We start from the raw sequence: 10264 nt of genomic DNA, 5'->3' as shown, positions 1-10264 counted from the left end.
CTGTTGGAAACACAGCTGCCTCCCAAACCCAGGGAGCCCACGCGGGTCTGTTCAGACACCGTTGGCTCCACACTGCTCTCACCGACAGCCTGCAGATTCTGGTAGGTCTCCAGCATCACGTCCCTGTAGAACTTCCGCTGAGAGGCCTCCAGGCATGACCTTTCCTCCGGGGTGAAGTTCACATCCACATCCTGGAAGGTCACGACGCCCTGAGTCAGCACACGGAGAGGGTGGGAGTCAGAGTCTATCTTAGCCTCATTCCCACTACTGTGATGCCAAGACCCAGGGTCCTATATTGTCGCTGGCCTCTCTGCTCCGAATGAACCAGCCTCCATGCACACGCATTGTTGACGGGCCCCAGAAATCACATAAAGCACCTGGATCTGCTAAAGTTGGAGGACGTTATACAGAAGGTTCTTGGATATGTCTGACTTTCCTGGTAACCCCAGGGGCAATTCGAGCACCACTGGTGCAGTGAGCACTGTAGAGAGGATCACTTGAACACAGACTTGTACGATCCAAAAGACTATCGCTGAGTGTAGCAAAAATCACTGCACGCTCACCGCTGCACCCCCAGAGCTCATGACGAGTAGGGCTGAGAACTTGGCAGTCCATATAGACAACTACTCAGAGCAGTGCATCGCATATGTGCCCATAGGAACTCACTGCCCAGGACCACCCCAAATCCCGCTCAAAGAATGTAGAGAAGTTTCTGGACCCCAACATCTCTACTTGCCTCAGAGATCCTTGGCTCTTTCTCCTTGGGATTGGCGCATGCTCTGAAATCCACACACAAGATTATGTGAACGTAAGACTATATGACTGAGCAGGTAGTCTCTCCAATGTAGTAAGGACAAAACAGGAGAAAATCAAGTCTCGTGGCCCAAGTCACAGTAGTTGCCAGGGAGAAAACGGGGCCAGCACACCCCAGGGTTCTCTGAGGCCAGTAAGTTTTGAATCCAGAGCCCAGAGTCAAGAGGACAGCTCATGACAAAAACAATGCAAAAGAAACCGAAGCAGCAGGTTGGCGTAACATGACAGCTGTTCCTGGGACAGCATGTAGGACTGGCAATCCCCAACATCCCATATGTTCCCACAAGCACTGCCAGGGGCAATGCCAGAGTCCAGCACAAGGAGTGATAGCGAGAATTCTTGCTCTGTCACCCCAAATAAAACAGAGAACCCAAGATGAAACCTTTGGACCTCCAGCAACCCACTGGTCAACTAGACCTGTCAGGAATCAGCATTGAGCATTGAGCTTTGAGTACTACTCATGCACCACTGGGTCAGCCCCAAAGCCAAATAAAGCAAAAGAAACATACACAAAAGCAGCTTCAAACAGCAGAACGGGACGGTCTGATAGGAAGTCACATCTTGGAATCCGTCCAAAAGAAACTCAAAACAGGTGGCCCAGGAAGCCTGGGCACTCCTGGTACTACCTCATGTTATTCTATCTGTCTACTCCTACCTGAGGACGGTTTATCAGAAGCCGCGTCACCATCTTCTCCTGTACCTGTTGTTCTAAGGATCAGCAGGAGGCTCCGTGCAAAGACCTGGAAAGTCAGAACAGTGAGCACCAGAGAGGAGCACCTCCTCCCACTCCTGAGCTCAGGCCAGCCACACCCTCCCACACAGTCTCACAATTCCACCTCTGGGAGACAATGGCCTAAGCTCCTGTCTCCACTGGGGATGCAAATATTGTTGGCATCTGTGCTGCACTTCAGGAGAGGAGCCTGGGCCCAGGCTACAGGGGAGGAAAAGATAGCCTTCTCCAATCCCTGGATTCCTTCGGGACTCCCACAGGAAAGTCCCTATAGGCCCTGCCAGGGGCCGACTCTAAGCCCAGGAGCTCCCAAATAGGCCGGCAGCAGGGTTGCCCCGTGGGAACCGTAGCCTGGAATGTGGCTCCACCATGTGACTTAGAGTGGACAAATCTTCGACACTCTCTTGCAATGTGGACAAGGATATGCACCTGGGCACTCTGTCCGGGGGACCTCAGTATTATCCACAAATGCAGGTGTTGTCTGCTCAGGGAGATAATGAGGAGTCAGGGGTGCTTTGCAGCTTGATGCTAGGGAGCTGAAATTCATGAACCAAAAAGATATACCGGTATTGTGGTTAGAAGGCAATAATGTGAGTTGGGTGCTTGACTAGATGAACCGATCAATCCTTGACATCCCATGTGGCCCCCAGTAGTGCCAGGGATAATACCTGAGCTTAGAGACTCGAGTAAGTCATGAGCATCTCTGTGTATGTGTCCCCCCCCCCCACAAATATAAAGAACCAAAAATAGTCCCCCAAATACATTTTCATTGGCCAATCGCAGCCACCAGCAAGTACCCTTCCCGAACCCAAGCCTGACCCGGGCTCTCACGACAAACAATGAAAATGACCAGCAACAGGTCTCCTGCCATTAGGTGGAGGGGCTGAAGCTCTGACCCTCGAATCTGGAGATTCTACAGAAGCGAGTGTAGGGCTGATGGTTCAAACATGGGAGTGCTGGGAGGGTTGGGACGGTCAAGCCCCTGGCTGAGTCCCACATTCACCCACTGTTGCCCCATCCTGAGCTGCAGAGGATCGTGGCCAAAGAGGCACCCCAGAATCACGAACTCATAACTGTCACTCCTGAACCCTGAGACAGCCCCCACTGCACCCCCAAAGCTCTGCCTCTCCCTAAAACCTCCATCACACCTCACGATCCACCTGGACATTGGCGAACAAGGGAAAAACCAGCGCAAAATTGCCCCCAAGTTGGCTCGGCCCCTCGGCTCAGAGTGTGGAAACGGGAAGGCGCGGGGTGTTCACAGGAGGTTTCTTGAGTCCTGCAACTAAATCCTTCTTCAGAGACCCCCTTCCAGGATGGGGCACACATTTACTTGTCCTTTGCCAAGTGAGCAACAGCCCCAGTGTCTGAGTCAGGGATGGAAAATGAACCATGACATTTATGACGTCACTTATGACATCACTTCCGTTTCCATTAGGTACCTTAAAGAGCCAGAGTCTAGGCACTGAGAACCTTTTTGCTACCCAGGTGAATTTGTGCTGCAAGGGGGATGGACTCGAATAAAGGAGTGGAGAGGCAAATGCTGGACTGGTCGGTCACACACTGGGGCCTGGGGATAAGGAGAAGTCCCCTGATCCTGCATCGAACCAACATCGAACACATGATATCTAAACACAAAATGTTACCCTGACTCTTCTCAAATGATCCCTGAGCTCAGAGACAAGAGTAAACCCTGAGCACTGTAGGCTGTGGTGAAAAATATAACAAGAAAAAAGTCAAATTCTACCGAAGAGGGGGGGGAAATGATGTAAAAAGACAAATTCGAGAGTGAAACACTAAAAGAGTCAAATTTCTGGTCCTTAAAAATCCCCTATTATTGCGGCTGGAGAGACAGCACAGCGGGTAGTGTGTTTGCCTTGCACGCGACCAACCCAGGTTCGATTCCCAGCATCTCATATGGTCCCCTGAGCATTGCCAGTAGTAACTCCTGAGTGCAAAGCCAGGAGTAATCCCTGTGCATTGCCAGCTATGATCCAAAAGAGAAAAAAAATCCCCTATTTTTGATCTATCCCTGCTACAAAAACTCACAGTTTCTCCTAAATCCCTATTGTTCTTTCACCATTGTTCATGCATGTATATGTGTATATATGTGTGACTTTGTATGATTTTTGTTTCGGGGCCACAACCGGCAGATTTAGGGCTTACTCCTAGCTCTACACGCAGGAATCACTCTGGTGCAGACCATATGGGATACAGGGGATAGAACATGGGTCGACTGCTTGGATGGTAAGTCCTAACCCACTGTACTATGGCTCCGGCCCTAAGTAAATGTGCTCCTAGCACACCCAGTGGGATTCCTGAGCAAATGTCTTGACTCCTGGAAAACTAAAACTTTCTTGCTTAAAAAAAAAACAAAACCCTTTAGCTTGGTTGGATTCTAGTTCTAAACAATTTAGGTTTAACATTGGTTCATCATTTCTCCTCTGCTACAAGGAGCTGAGGCTTACTGAGTAACACCCATCCCAATCACTCCCATTTCCTTAGTATTCATCTTTAACTTCCCTGTGCTCTGCTTCCCCTATGCATTAATCACCCATTTCCCAGAACCACAACCTGTGATTTGTAAAGTCAGATTCTTCAGAGATCTCTGGATTTTGTATTTGGAAGTGAAATGTTGACTTTCTCTTTCCTTTATATCCTCTGCAGTTTACTTTAGACAAATATCCCTTTTTGCTCCTGGACAAGGACCAGTGCAGTCCCAGGTTGGGAGGATTGTGCTGGGAGGATTGGGATGGCCATGCCCACAGCCCTCAGCTTTGTATAGACAAAGGAAGCCAATATTATGCTTTTGTAACTTCAGAGTTAATTGACTGCAGATAGTATATAGTCTTTGGGATTGTCATGTTCATGAGACTTAAGCCTCAACTTCCCTTTGTTCTTAGCACCCCAAAAGCAAGAGACTGGATGGACCCAGGAGAGCTGTAAGCTACCCTGGTATTGAAAAGGGACAGGGAAGAACCATAACAGAGGAGTGTCTGATCATTTACGCAGATATTTGGCAGAGGATATTCTCATTCACCAAGGAGACACTCTGTCTCCCAGGGACATCTACGTTGCTTTTATCTTTTCCTCTAGTTGTATAAGTTATCAACACTTGTAGTTTGGATAAACACAGTAAGAGAGAAAGATTCCAACACTTAGTTCTCTGGGCTTTGACAGTAAATAAGGCTTTTTTTTGGCTTTTTTGGGGTCACACCCGGTGATTCAAGGGGTTACTCCTGTGTCTGTACTCAGGAGTTACTCCTGTTGTTGCTCAGGGGACCATATGGGATGTTGGGAATCGAACCCAGGTTGGCCGCGTGCAAGGCAAACACCCTAACCACTGTGCTATCTCTCCAGCCCCCAGAGCAAATGAGGCTTATAACACTTACTTCTCTGGGCTCTGAGAGCAAACAAGGCTTTTACTGTAAATCCCAGACTAAGTCTTCAGACCAGTTCAGCTTGTCCTTCCCCATGGGGGTCCTGTCTCTAATGTTGTAACAGTCTGCATCAAAGCCATGCATAGTGCTTTCTAGAAAGTTCCATTTTGAAGCCAGGGTAGTTTTCCACTTGCCCCGGGTCCATCCAAGTCCCACAGCAGAACCTCCCTTTTGGAGTGTTAGGAAGTACAGCAACTGAAGCCCGGGTCAAGTAATAATTAGCAAGCAATTGTGCCCTGGAGAAGATGACTTGAGAGTCAATCAACTCCCAAATATCAGGAGTATAAGCATTGATGGTCTTTCTATGTTTAACCAAAGAACAGTGTTGTAGAGTAAAAACGTAAAAAAGCTATAGGGGAAACAGGAAAGCAGGTACAAATACACAGCACTTCAACTACAAAGCAGTACAAATATAAAGTTGAGAATTACCAGAAAGTTATGGTTTATAAGTAATCAAGACTGACCTGGGGAACTGAGACAACACGAGGGAAAATAAAAAGGAAATGTTTAAGATAAACTTGAACTAAATTAGGGATGTTAGCAAGAACATGATAAGCTTCTCTGGGAGGAGGAAAAGGGTCAATTCAGAGATGAAGCCTAAAACACTTTGGGTTAATATCCAGCAGATCACCAAGAGCCTGGCCCCTGTTTCCTTCTTCGATTCTCTGTCACCCTTTACTGGCCAGGGTGGGGAGACCAATCATAGTCACCAAAGGCACGCAACGCATGTCCAGACATTATTTGAACACAGTACTCAGTGCAATACCGAGGTTTGCCTGATCATGGAGAGAGGAAGAGTCGGGTGCAATTTTCAAGTTGATTTTAGGATACAGACATTTTGTGTTACAAAAAAAAAAAAAAAAAACCAATGTGGAGTCAGAGAGAGTAAGCTGGGAGGGGCGCTTCCCATGCTGACCCCGATTGATATTCGGCATCTCACATGACCCAAAAAAAAAAAAAACTTAAAAATAATTCCAGAGTGCTGCTCCTGAAGGAAGCCCTGAGATTCCACACATGTGCCCAAAATACAAGCAAAAATAGCCCCAAAGTAAATTTTCATTTGCAAAACATAACCACCCCTAGAACCACGCCCAAGAGACGGTCTGGAAATCATGGCTACTAATGAATAGTGACAGAGGGCTACAGTGTCATTAGCCATTAGGGAGCTGTCCCCCTGCCCCTCAAAAATGTACAGTTCTTTTATAGTTTTGGAGGCACTATCGGCGATATGGACAAGAAACTTGACTCTGCGATCAGGCACCTGTCCTGGTGGAGCTCCGAGATTAAACTTGGGTGGGCCAGATGCAAAGCAAACGCCCTAACCGCTGTGCTATCTCTAAGAGAATCTGCAGGTTTTGCAGCAGGGCGGTCCCGGCCAAAGCATCCAAGACAGGGCCCAGGGCAGTCCCGTGCTGGGAGGGTCAGGCCGGCCCAGCCCCATTCACTCCGCAGCCCCAGTGCCCAACTGCCACCGCCCATTGGAGGAGCTTCAGGGGATCCCCAGAACCATGCACTCACACCCGCGACCCCTGAGCCTCAGCACAGCCCCCACTGCACTCACCAAAGCTCCACGTCCCCCACCAAACCCTGCCGCGCTGCAGGAACCACCGGGATATCGGTTGAAAATGGAGCTTAAAAGTGTCCTTAGAGCTGGCTTGGCCCCGCCCCTCAGTACAGAGACCTGGAGGCGTGGGGCGGGGCACTCACAGGAGGCCACTAGTGTCCTGCCACAAAACCGGCCTTCACAGACCCCTTCCATGTGGAACAGTCTCTTCTTCCTTCACCTGCATAACAAATGGACACTGGATCCAACGGCTTGCATGCAAGCACATAAGTGCCCTGCTGTTACATTACTTCTGCTTGTGTAAGCAGCATTAAAGGGCCAAACACGAGCTTCGCAAAGAACAACTAGGAAAATGCAAGTAAATCTGTAAGGCTCGTTGGCTGGAGCAAAAGCACAGTGGACAGGGTGTTTGCCTTCTATGCAGCTGACCCAGGTTCAATCATCTGGATTCTATGTGGTCCCATTTTGGTGTATAATAGATTGTTAGGATTTTCCTGCTTCCAAATTGTGAGTCTCAACACATTTACCCTCAATGTTTGTGTAAATCAAATGGAAAACTGAATACAATGAGTGCAGATATGCTACAGGGAATGAAGTGCTTCCTTGAATGTGCCTGACCTGGACACAAATTATGGGCAGCACAGCGGGACTCCCAGAACATAACACAGAAGAGCCTGAAGAATGGAGGATTGGCTGTCTATCCAACGTCAAAAGGGCTCACCACAGCATCCTGGTTGATCTCTGCCATGATCCTCTGCAAACCAGGGCCTCTGAGCCAAGTCAGAGTCACAGCAAAGAATGAAACCATGGTGAGTATTGACAGTACCCAGCAAAATGCAATGTTAGTACATATTTACTTCTTATTTAATTCCTTCCACCTTGCTTTATCACTAAGAACCATTATTTACCAGTTAACATACTCGGAAGTCCACATGCCAGGACATTGTCATAACTATGATGCAGGGGATAATCAGCAAGTACCTTTCAGTTATGGTACTCGTATCACAGGAAGCTTTCACACATAACAGGATTATTTCCTTCCTTACTGCCCTTTTGTATCAATCCCCCACCCACTTGTTGAAACTAAAATTGTTATACCTCAGGGCCCTGTTCTGATGCCAGACATTGTTATTATGGAAGTGATTGATCCAGCATAAGTTTTATATTTACTAAAGCTTGAGGGAACATGAAGGCCTTCATTTTCCTTACCTACAGGATTTTCTCCAGGATTCTCTTTAAAGCCGCAGGTGCGAATAATGCTCTTTCCACGTTCTTACACACACACACACACACACACACACACACACACATACACACACACATATATATGTATATTCTTACATAAATATATATATATACATATGTATATTTATCTATAGCTTCTCTCCTGTGTGAATTCTCCTATGCATAAGGCCCTAGGATCCAGGACAGTCCTTCCCACACTCCTGACAGATGAAAGGTTTCACTACAAAATGACTTTTCACATGCGCAGTAAGGGCTGAAGACAAACTGAACATCTTTCCACATTCCTTACACTTATGAGTTCTCTCTCCACCGTGAATTTTCAAGGTTCATACAGCTATGCCAATTGCATCAAAATCTTCCTGCAGTCATTTCATATTTAAGGCCTCAATCCAGGATAAATTTTTCTCACACGGCAAAGCTTGAGGATTAAGTAAAAATCTTCCCACACCACTGCATATGTTTTCTTCGAGTATGAATTTTCCTATGTTTAAGGTTAGGGCGAAGTGAAGGCTTTGCCAAAGTCTTTACAAAGATAAGGTTTGTCCCAGTATGAAAATTTGAGTGTCACAAAAGGATTGTGAAATAAGCAAAGGCCTTGCCACACTCCTTACATATATATATATGTATATATATATGTGTGTGTGTGTGTGTGTGTTTGTGTGTGTGTGTATATATATATTCACTGTAATGTGCGTTTTCTTATGGGCACAAAAGTTTGAATAGTAAGTAATGATCCTCCCACAGCAGTGACACGAATAGTGTTTCATTCGTACATGAAATTTCCTATGCTCAGAAAGACCTGAGAAGAAATGAAAGGCCTTTCCACCTACCTCACATATAAGGGTTTTCTATGAAACAGAAACTGTGAAAACTAAGACTTCAGGAAGAAGCAAAGGCCTTCCTACACTGCTCACAAGTATTAGTTATCACTCCAGTGTGAGTTTTTCTGTGTACCTAGGCTTGTGGAATAAGCAAAGACTTTCCACTCCGTATATGCATATGGTTTCCTTCCAGTGTGACTTTTTCTGTGCATACTAAGATGTATGAGTCAGAGAAAGGCCACAGTACATTCCTTACATGCATACGGACTCTGCAATATAAAATCTCCTGTTTATAAGGTATGAGGATCCATTGAAGGCCTTCCCCCAGTCCTTATACTTAAACGGCTTCTCTCCTGTGTGGATGTTCACATAGTCCCACCGGGGTGATGCTGGACTCAAAAGTTTGTCCTCAGTGCTTACATTTCTTGGGGTTCTGTCCATTATGGGCTTCTATGGGAAAGTGACGGTGCTGAGGACATGGGAAGAGTGATCTTCTGATCACCCTCAGAAGACATCCCACCTATCTTGGCATCCCTGTGGGGATGAGGGACAAATTGCTCACTTGAGCCTTTTTCACAGTGTGGAGGAAGAGACATTCCACCAGGGCTGGCTGATCCCATGTAGAAGAACAGAAAAGGATTCCAATCATAGATCTATGCCATGAGAATTTTCATGATAAAAGAAATCAAGCTCTGCAGGTACGTGGCTGGTACGGTATAGGACAATGAGTTTCTTGGGGAAGTAATAAATCGAGATGGGGATGAAAGCAGTGACTCAGAAGCGAACCCTGGGGATTCAGAGAGGAACTGGCCTAGTAGAAACCCAGAGAGTTGGAGACATGGAACAGAAGCAAAGGCTGGTAAGAACATCAGAGAGCAAGGTCCGGCCAACGCTCTACCGCTTGACAACACGCAAGCATTGGACTCTCAGCTACAAAGAAAACTCCAGGAGGCAGTTTCAGAAACATGACTTCAAACTGAGAGTATCAGGCTAGTACAGGGCGTTGCATACAGTCAATCTGGTACAATGTCCAGAATTCCAAAGGGTCCCCTGAGGACCATCTGACTAATAGATGGATGGAATTTTGCTCTATCCAATCATAAATGTTTCCTTTTTTTACCTCTAATGTTAGTAAAGTGAAATGGGTTGGACCCAGGAATGTGAGCAACCGTGTGAGTAATTACAGGTAAACAAAATGGTCAGCTGGGATTTGGAGAGCTTGGGACCTGACCTATAATCCCACTTATAAAAGATTTCATCAAGGTTCCCCTTCCATCCTTTCAAACGACATTCTGTGCACAGTTACCTGCATGTAAACTCTCCAATTGAGATCAGAGCAACTGTAGATCTGGGTAGGGAATTGCTTTCACATGGCCAACCTAGGTTCAATCCCTAGGATCCTGTAGAGTCTCCCGGAGCACCATCAGAAATAATACCTGATTGCAGAGCCAGGAGAAACCACTGAGGATCACCGGTATTTTAGGATAATAGTGCTCTGCCCTTGCTCCCTGGCAGGTGAGAAATTCTGTTTGTTGAATGCCCATAACCTTTCAATTACCTTTGTCTCCTGATAAGACTTTGACTTGGAAAGATTGTCTTTCTCTTCTCCTTAATGTCTTTTGCATGGTTAGCTATTTCAGAGCAACTGCTT

Source organism: Sorex fumeus, unplaced genomic scaffold, assembly GCF_029834395.1.
Source record: "Sorex fumeus unplaced genomic scaffold, SorFum_2.1 ptg000019l, whole genome shotgun sequence".
In the NCBI taxonomy this organism is placed as follows: Eukaryota; Metazoa; Chordata; class Mammalia; order Eulipotyphla; family Soricidae; genus Sorex; species Sorex fumeus.
Note: the sequence above shows the minus strand (reverse complement) of the source record.